Genomic DNA, 9904 nt, shown 5'->3' with positions numbered 1-9904 from the left:
ACCCGGGAAAGAGAACATTCCGCCAGCAGACTAGATAAGTTTCTCCCCCCCCCCCCCCCCCAAGCTTGCGCGCTTCATCGCCTCTTGTAGTGTGCTCGAGTTCCCCAGGGGGACTCCAAGCATCTCAGACCATCGACCGCTGTCAGTAGTGCTGGACTTCGGCGGGTGCGCCCCACGTGTGAACACGTGGCGAATGGACTCCAGCATACTGACAGACGCGTCGAGCGTCCCATCGTTAAAACGTGCGCTGAGTGCCCCTGGCACGCGTAATGATTCACCCGTGCCCTGGGATGAGCGGAAAGCTGAGTGGCGCTCCCTCCTCATCGGAGAGGGACGCCTACGGAGATCACGCATCACGCGAGAGCTTAATGAGACGCTGACGCGCATTCGTATCGTGAAAAGAGGCGCGCCGCTCACCTTTGCTATGAAGGGCTATGTAAACCTGCTAAAGGCGCGGTACGAGACGCTGCTGCGGCAGTAGTCGCGCGGGGCGAGTCAAGCTTTCATCCAAGGCAGGCCCATAGCGGACCCCTTGGTCTTGCGCCAGGTACGCGCGGGCGCCCTCAACGAGGACTCCGCCGCTTTAGTTGAAGAGGTCGTCCTCCCCGACGGGGCCAGGAGCAGCAGCGCCACTGACATTCGTGACTTGTTTACACGCCACGTGTCACAGCTGTCTGCTTCTGGCGTCGAACGGGAGGGTGGCCCGGAGTTTAGTTTCGCGAGGCGATCCGCGAGTTTTGCCGGGACCTTCCCGTAATCCCGGAGGAGCTTTCGGCTCACCTCTGCACGCCGGCGTCGCGGGACGAGCTCCGCGCCACGCTAAATGCAATGAACTCCGCCTCGGCCCCCGGCCCTGACGAAATCCCGATCAGTTTTTATACGCGTTTTTTTAGCTCTTAGGGGGTCACCTGCTCGACATGGTAAACAAGTTAGTGACAGATGGAGGTAGACCGGACTCCTTCCGGGAAAGCAGAGTCGTGCTCATCGTGAAGCCCGGCGTGTGCCCATCCGACCCGCAAGCGTGGCTCCCGATCACTCTGCTCAACGCAGACTACAAGATCGTGGCGTCACTGCTGGCGAACAGGTTGAGCTCATCAGTCCTGCGCAGACGTGATGCGTGCCGGGCCGCTCGGTGTTCTCCGCTCTCGCACTCACTCGTGACTTGTTCACGTTCACCTCGAGAGCGGGGATCCCGGGCTGCTTCGTCTCGTTGGACCAGTCCAAGGCGTGCGACCGTGTCGAGCACCGGTACCTCCTGGGAGTCCTGGAAGCCTTTGGCTTCCCTTCCGAATTCATTGAAAGAATTAATCTTCCTTACTCGGGGCTTTCAGCCAGTTTAAGTATAAATGGAGCGATTAGAGCTTCTTTCTGCATATCTCGCGGCATTAGGCAGGGATGCCCATTGTCACCCATGCATTTCGTACTCTGCATCGACCCATTGCTACGTCGCATAGCCGACAGTCCATCAGTACGCGGATTCCCCTTGCCTGGTCAAGACCAGGTTAAGGTCTCTGCGTACGCCGATGACGTGTCCCTGTTTTTGCGGGACGAGGAAAGCTACGCAGCGTTTTTACGGCTCTTTGAAGGATACAGCGAGCTGTCCGGCGCCCTGCTGAACAGAGGCAAGAGCATAGCGCTGCGCTTCGGCGCATTCTCATCGGATCTGCTGCGCGACGTGCAATGGGTCTCCGCCGTAAAAGTATTGGGTGTTTACTTTCTCGCGTCCGGAGAGGCGGGCAGAGAAACGTGGACCCAGCTCAGAGCTACTGCGGAAAGGCGCTTGACCTTAGCGGCGCGCGATTTCGCCTCTCCCTCGCAGAGTGCGCGTTTATCATCCGCTCATCGGCATGCGCCCCCCTGATCTACGTCGCCAGAGTCGCCTACCCTCCCCGCAACCTCACGCGACGCATGTCCACTCTATTTGGCTCGTTTTTTTTTTTCGGGGGGGGGGGGGGGCAGGAAAGACAGAGACTGTAGCACGCGCTCTGCTCAGACTTCCCACAGAAATGGGGGAATTAGACTCCCTCACCTGCCCACATTGTGCATTGTCCTTGCCTTGCGAGGGGTCCTCGGCCTTGTCGACAATGCCGACTGCCCGGGAAGGGGGCTCCTTGCCTACTTTCTCGGAACACAGTGTCGGCCCGTCAGCCTTGCAGCCGCCTCGGTTTTTCCAGAAAGCCTGCCGTGCCCTCAGGCCTCTCACCGCCGCAGCCCTGCCTAGTGTGGAGATATTCGCCACGCCACCCACACGGGTACGCGAGTTCCTCGCAGTGCGAGAAGGAACATCGGAGCAATTGGCACGGAGCGGTCAGGCGCGGTGGCGAGACCTGGGGCATTCATCCCTCCCTGCGCAGGTGCGCGACTTCGGCTGGCTGCGGGGCTGGCGGGTTTTACCCACGGCTGACCGCATCGCAGCATGGGGCGTGGCACACTCCGCCCGTTACCCGCAGTGCGGTCTAGTAGAAACATTAGAGCATGCAATGTTCGAATGCGTAGTAGCCAGAATCTTCTGGCGGCTCATGTAACGTATGTTTGGGGCGCATCTCAGCTCCAACACAAGATCGCGTGAGCCATTCGTCCGCATGCTGCTTTGCCTCGGCGCATTTGTACTATGGCGGCAGAGGGTAGCTGCGGCCGACCACAAAGGGCCATGTACCCCCTGCTGCAGCGTGTACGTGCAAGCATGCGAAGACCTTGTGACGCTGGAGGAACACAAATTCCTTCGGCGGTGGTCCACCCGCTCCATCGATGTGCGTCGCGGCCGTGTGGCTGTGCTGACTCTGCCGTTCTAGCCACCGGCGAAATTGTGTGCGCGTGATGCTGCTGTTTGCCGTGGACTACAAGTGACACGAGTGCGCAGCAAACTTCGCGACGTGAACTTCTGCAACGTCGCTCTAGAACATTTTAGTGCACTCTTGTCATGTGCGTGTTCTTCTCATGTGCATTCTTGTCGTATGTGTTTTTTGTCATGTGTTTTTGTCGTGTGCATTTTGTCATGTGCGGTATTTTGCACCACCGACGACTTAGGTCGTTCTTGTATCACTGTTTTTTTAGGTACGAGAGTCCCTGCGAGTACTCAGTCAAATAAATTTCTCTTTAAACTGACTGCGTGCAAACCACCGGCAAGAGGATGAAATGATCTATTACTTTAACGTCCGCGCATGACGCACATAGGTTCCACGGTGGGAACCCAGAACGGCATAAATATGGATTAAGGCGAGGAATCCTGCAGCGCAACAGCGTCATGGAAACCTCACATTGTCTTCATGCGCAATAACGTATGTTCCATCGGAATTTTAAGTGTTGGAAATCAGCTGTACCAAGGATGGGCTCACGTGTCAGGTACTCGTGTATTTGGTAACGTTCATAACGCGACACACTCTCGCGCTGTGAACTTCACATCTTCGTCTTCATTAACTACAACTAATAACCAACAAATATTAGCTGCCTGAGCTATGTGGCGGTAGTGAAAGAGAGATGTGCGCTGCATGCGTTGGCGTGGACAACGCTGCGGCAGAAACAGATTCCCAAGAACCGTGCAGACGCTTGGCACGAAGAATCAACAAGAAAGCACTAAGGATTCTCTTCAAAACGCACCGAACCAACGAAAAGATCCAACATAGGATCTACTGGGTACCGGGACACGCCGGAGTCGAAGGCAATCTGAACGCGGACAAGCTAGCTCGCGAGCTTACTATCCGAGCTGGTGCGTCAAACGCCTCGGACGGCCCGGAGATAACGGTAGAGCTCACGTACGCAGCTATCCTCAACCTCATCAAAGGCATAAGACGCAAATATCCCCAGCCACATCCTCTGCTAACACAATATGACGCGACACGTCGGAGAAGACTCCAAACAGGAGCCTTCCACAACCTTCACATTCTACATAAGATGCATCCGGAGCAGTATAGGGATACATGTCCGTGGTGCGGGGCAACCCCCACGCTGTATCATATCACTAGAGAATGCATACACAATGCAGCTTTCCGGGGTAACAAAGAGCCAAATGCGGGGCAGTGTGAGGACCGGCTAACCAACAGCCAGCGCAAGGTCCTAAGAGACCTAGTGAGCCGCGCATGCCGGATGGCCAGGGACAGTAGTGCCTTGGACTAGGGGCGCCAGCCACGCTCAGCCTGGAAGACATCGGCAATCTTCGGGCAAGCAGCAAGACTCCTTTATTAAAGCAATAAAGTTTATTCACTCACTCACTGTGGCAGAAAGACGGCACTAGAGAAATATGCGTTGGCGTTGACAACATTTCTGCAGAAACGCTGCACTGGAGCATAGGACGCCGGCGTACATTGGGTAAATTGGCATTGACGATGAGAAAGTTGAACGTGGTCAAAACTGGCTTCCTAGGTCATTGAACACCTGAATCGCGCTTTCAGGTACGTGGCGGTAGTGTCCACATGCAAAAGCTGTGCTTTCACACAATAGTTCGTGCTAAGCAATGATAAACCGCCAGTCATTTTTTCTCTGTTTCGGTCAAAGGATAAAATATTTCATTGACGTCTTTTCTTTGTAGCTGCAGGTCAAAGATTACAAAATAAATTTTATATTGATATTTTCTTACAGCTAATTACACATCCAGGAAGCAAACACTGCGTTCGAAGTGAGATAAAACAGCAAAGTAACCCTGCAGAGCCAGGCCCGACATTTGCGAGATAACGCAGCTTCATTCGACACTGCAAATGGCAACAGCACAACATCGCAATTCAGCAAAACTAATTCGAGCTACTCACGCCCTTACCTTCAATCTGATACCATGGACTCATGTAGTCATGAAGGGTATCTCAGAATTGTCAGTGGCAAATTCTTGCAGGTAAAGTTTTCTAATTAAATTTTCGAGCTGCGGATACAGTCTGTAGGAGACAGAATCCAAGAGATTTAGCTGTAAATGTCTGTTAGTTGAAAAACATTGCCACAGGAGCAGTGTTACAAGCACTGGGATACAACGCTTGAAATGCACTTGTATCGTTTTTTTACCGTTTATATTTTAACTTTGTATTGACATTTAAAGCCTACCTGAATTTTATATTGCCATGGCTACGCCAAATCGAAGGCGATGATGCATGATCAATTCCGGAAGAAAATTCGCTGGTTCGATTAATTCAGCAACTTGGTAGTTTTCGCCACCGATTACCCCACCCTCTACGCGTAGACCAAAGCTCTACCTAGGGCCATCTACACTGAGGCAGACCGGTTCCTCACTGAAAACACTGCCCTCAGGCCCGGCATTCCGGCACTGATCTTAACAGATCGAGGGACCGCGTTCACGGCTGAATTATCATCCTGATGTTCCGGCTACAAAATTCTAGCCTACGTGATATTAGACTGCAATACGGCACAGCAATTGAGACACTACCCTCATGTCTCCATACAGTCTCCTTCACGGGCGAGTAGCCATCGCTAAGCAAGATGCGGTCCTTCTCTCGAACAAAGACACCAAAGAATTCACACAACAGCGACAATTCACGCAACTTGTACAGTAAGCACTACGACTTGTGCACGTGTGGATCACAAAGGAACAGGACTATGGTGCAAAACGCTAAAATATCCTATTCGGTCATTCCAGCTCCTATAGGTGGCGCGGCGGCAGCACGACATGGCGGACAAGGCGGTGATAGCGCCGATGCCATAGCGTGCGCCTCTGTTGAAGCAAAGCGGCTTCTTGAAGTTGTGCCACTTTTGGTGCGATTAATAAGATCCTGCATTTAAGTTTGGGTGCATTACAGGCACGAATTAAATTTTTATCGATAGGAGCATGGAATCGCTAGTTCGCAAGTGCCGCAAAAACTCCGAAACTTGCGAACTCAGCATAGTAAAATGCGACGAACACTTTGATCTGTAATTTTTTTTTGCGCCATCACATTCTTGGTCATTCGGCACTCACCCGAAAGCGGAAAGAAACTACTTTAATGACCCAGAGAGTTTGACGCTATATTTCGTGCCTACACGAGCTCGGCCCTTACCCGCATAAATACGGTATGCGTATTTATTGCGCGCTGATTTTATAAGGACACAACTGAAAACAAAAAATCAGCAGTTGGTAACGCTGGCCATGGTCCATGGCGTAATATAACTGCACTTACCAATTACAGCAGTTATTAAAATCAACATTTTAATGTGGCTGTATCAATGTAGCCAGAGAGATCAAAACCCTTGAGCCTACAAATATCACTCGCGATTGGCTGCTTGTTTAGGTAAACAGAAAAGTTTTACCAGCGGTCTCCATTTTCTCATGGAGGAATTCTGTTCGTTGGTGCTGAATGTGGGTGGAGCTTTACTGCAGATTTAATTGTATCCGACTATAGTCCACCTGCAGCGTACGTTGGCCACATATGTGGTAAAAAAAAGAGGCAGTGTAGCTGTTGTTTGAAGCGGCACCCAGGGGGTTGTTCGAGCTTTATAATACAGTCCAAATTAGCGCTCAAAATGTGTTTTTTTACTAGCGGGGGAAAACGCTTTGATCGAGTGAGCAGACGACAGTTGCCAAGAAGCACTTGCGGTTATTCGGATCCACTTTGCGCATTATGTCCGAGAACTGAAGGTACAATATTGTGGAGTTCTTGCCATTCATATCGCCATTTAGCAGTCACGTTGTGGCCAGAAAGCCGTGTTTATTCCAGACTGGAATGGACTGAAGCGCCTTTGTTTTCTGCAAACGTCCACCTTAAAATATAACCAGTAAACTTCATATCACCTCAGTTTTTAAGCACTGCACTGCTTTCATACAGCTGTAATACGCTACGCTAGTCGAATGAACAAAACTCCGAACAGGAATGTATTGACGACACGGTGTCGTGGCGTCAACAGAGTACGTCGCTGAATGAATGAATGAATGAATGAATGAAAAACTTTATTGTATAATGGTTATTTCTCGCAGCGTAGGTGAGTAACAGACGGGTACGTCACTGGGCTCAAACACGTTATCAACCTGCAGAATACACTTAACCACTGCTTTTTGAACTGTTTACGTGTTTGCAGAAACAACGTGTTTGCTGTTTGGGATGTTCGCACATCGTAGAATAACAGAATATGCTCATTTCTGACGCGTATCTTACGCTCCTAACCACTGCGATTGCACGCGCCGCGCAGAGCGATCACCGGCTCGCCGCTTCAGGAAGACGCCGCGTGGCGCCGCCACCGTCGCTGGAACGACCGAATAGATACATCTTGTACGATCCCGGCGACAAAATTGGGTTTAAGCACCCTTGCTCCGCCATGGGCTCTCCGAGAAACTGTAGCGGCAGTACTTTGTTTCCCACACTGTTCTCCGATGCTTGAGCGGCGTCACTTCGGAGTGGTCCCGAACGACTTCTTCAAATCGAAGCGTCTACAGCGACGCCCCGACATCGTCCATGTTGTCCGCATGAAGCTTTATACTTTTCGGACTGAATTTAGCTGACTACTTTCTTGTCTCAGCTATGCGGTGAATAGCCGCCTAAGCGTAATCATCGAAAAAACTAGGAGGGGGGGGGGGGGGGTAAATGCCATGGCTGGGCCGCATAGGAAAGAAGAAGATGCCTGAGAGAGGCTTTAGGCTGAAGGAGAATCAAGCTGCAATGCAGTACTGTTCGCGGTCGTCCATGAAAGTGCGTTTTCTTTAAGTCTTACGAGGGGGATATTCCTTTGTTAAGGCGCGACAGTATGTTTCGTTTGAAGGTTAAACTATTTCTCAGGCTGAAATAAACCGTTTCGGCCGATGTTAATACTAGCATAACATTCCTACCTAGCATGCAGAGTTACAACCTACCCCACATTTGTGAATATTTGTAATAATTTGTGTCATTTGGGTTTACGCAGTGCAGTGCATTCGTCAACAACCAAGCTCTCCATGAAGGCAGCAGTGTAGTTGTTTTTCAATGCTTTGAATTCTGAAGCTCCCTGTCACAATTGTTAAGCGTTAGTCTGCACTTTTGCTCGCTGGGGAATTGTTAGAGAACTATGTCCCTGGAATTCATCATGAGTTTCTCGGCCGGCAGAAAAACTCTAAATGCTACGTACAGTCAAGCACAGTAAAAGACTGGCATAGGTAGGAACCACTTTCTCAAGGCCGCAGCTTCTCCAACAAAGTAAAAAAAAAACGGCAGACAGACGTCTGTGTGCGAATACCGCCGGCATATAACCTTTTTTCCAATGACGCACGCTACACATACATCGACGAATTATAATCGTTGGTGCGGTGTTTATCTCACAGGCGATATTATCGTCAAATATGGCGTGATTTCATATTTATAAGCTATTCTAAAAGCGTTCTTGGAAACAGATATCGATACTTTATAAGAGCTCACCGCTGTGCCAGCATACAGGAGGCTGCACAAGTTCAAAAAGTCTTTTTATCTACCTAGCGCTTTAATCTGCGTGGACCAACTATGCGGTGTCGTCCTCTGATCGCCATCGTTACATGGTATGCCTTAGTAGCTGCGATGGTTGCAGGTACGCCACCTATTTATTCTGTTTTTAGGTGGAAGTTTTTAGACTAGCAAAGGGGCTGGAGATTCACATGGGCAAGCCGAGAGAAGATCTTAATGAGAAAAACTGAGACTTTTCCGAGTTCTGCAAAAAACTAAAGAAGAGGGCCTTGACCAAGTTGTGTAGGTCAGTGACCCCCCCGCGCAAAACAGTTTTTGTCTATCAACAAAAACAGCGGTTTTACAGTTGATGAAGTAAATCTCGAATTCAGTAAGCAAGGAACATATCGGAATTTCACTGCAATATTCGAAGGCTCTAAGAGAATGAAAACTTACTGTTAGCACTGCTATCTGAGCATGAATTCCTGTTTGACATTATAGCTTTATCAGAAACCTTGTTAAAGACTGGCGAAGAGATCCGTGAGCCTGGTTATATAACCTTCCAACCTGGTTAACTGTAGGAACTGTTTGTCACGAGGAGGAGGAGTGGCACACTTAATGAAATGAACATTACGACACAATATAACAATCAACATATCAGTTCGTCATCAAGTATTAGAACTACATCTTGTTGAGTTGTCCAATGTACACGTGTAATACTGGAACTGTTATCAGGCCCTCCAGTTCGTCGTCTGCTATTTATACAGCAAATGGATCAAATCCTTCAATCCATGCATATAAACTGTAAAGTCCCTGTTTTAATAGCACATACAACACTAACACCTCTACACATTTAGCTTGCGAATATACGTTGTTGCTGCAGTGATACAACCATAACAACTTAATACTAGAACCTACTAGAATTTCGGCAACATCGGCTACCGTTTTGGATCGTGCTTCGTGCAACGTTCACAATGCATTTTCTGGAGTCTACAATGTAGCAATATATGACAACTTACCAGTGTTTTTATTCGTTGGCATCGGGAATACAGTTGATAGCCGCAAAACACCGTCACGACAGTCCAGAATCAATCACAACTTATTACGAAACGAACTTGATCTTGTGAACTTAAGCTGTGCTTAATTTTGGAAGTTTATCTCCTTCGTAATAATTTTATACCACACTGTAGCGCATATCTTGAGCGCATATATAGCGACCCTACATTGCTTTGGATAACTACCGCTGTACTCAATGTGATAACGGAGAAAGACGCATGGTACCAAAAGTGAAAGGCACACACGAACAACAGCTTCTACCTGCAGCAGTTTCGCGTGACTAGAAAGAAGAATGGTGGTTATTATTAGAAAGATGGTTTATGGGGTTTAACGTCCCAAAGCGACTCAGGCCATGAGGGGCCATTATTAGAAAGAGAAAAAAAATTCAATACTTCACTTAAACAACAGGTGCAGCGAAATACGAAAAAGAAAAAACAACAACATGGGAGGTTGTTACTAGCGTAACAGGAAAACAACCTCAGAACAGCGCCTTCTTTATAAAAACAGAGAAGGGGCAGCCTCAACAATTCAAAGCTTCTTGTTTGGCAAATCCT

Source organism: Amblyomma americanum, chromosome 5 (assembly GCF_052857255.1).
Source record: "Amblyomma americanum isolate KBUSLIRL-KWMA chromosome 5, ASM5285725v1, whole genome shotgun sequence".
Classification (NCBI taxonomy): domain Eukaryota; kingdom Metazoa; phylum Arthropoda; class Arachnida; order Ixodida; family Ixodidae; genus Amblyomma; species Amblyomma americanum.
The sequence above is the reverse complement of the archived record's forward strand: the minus strand, read 5'-3'. Positions refer to the sequence as shown.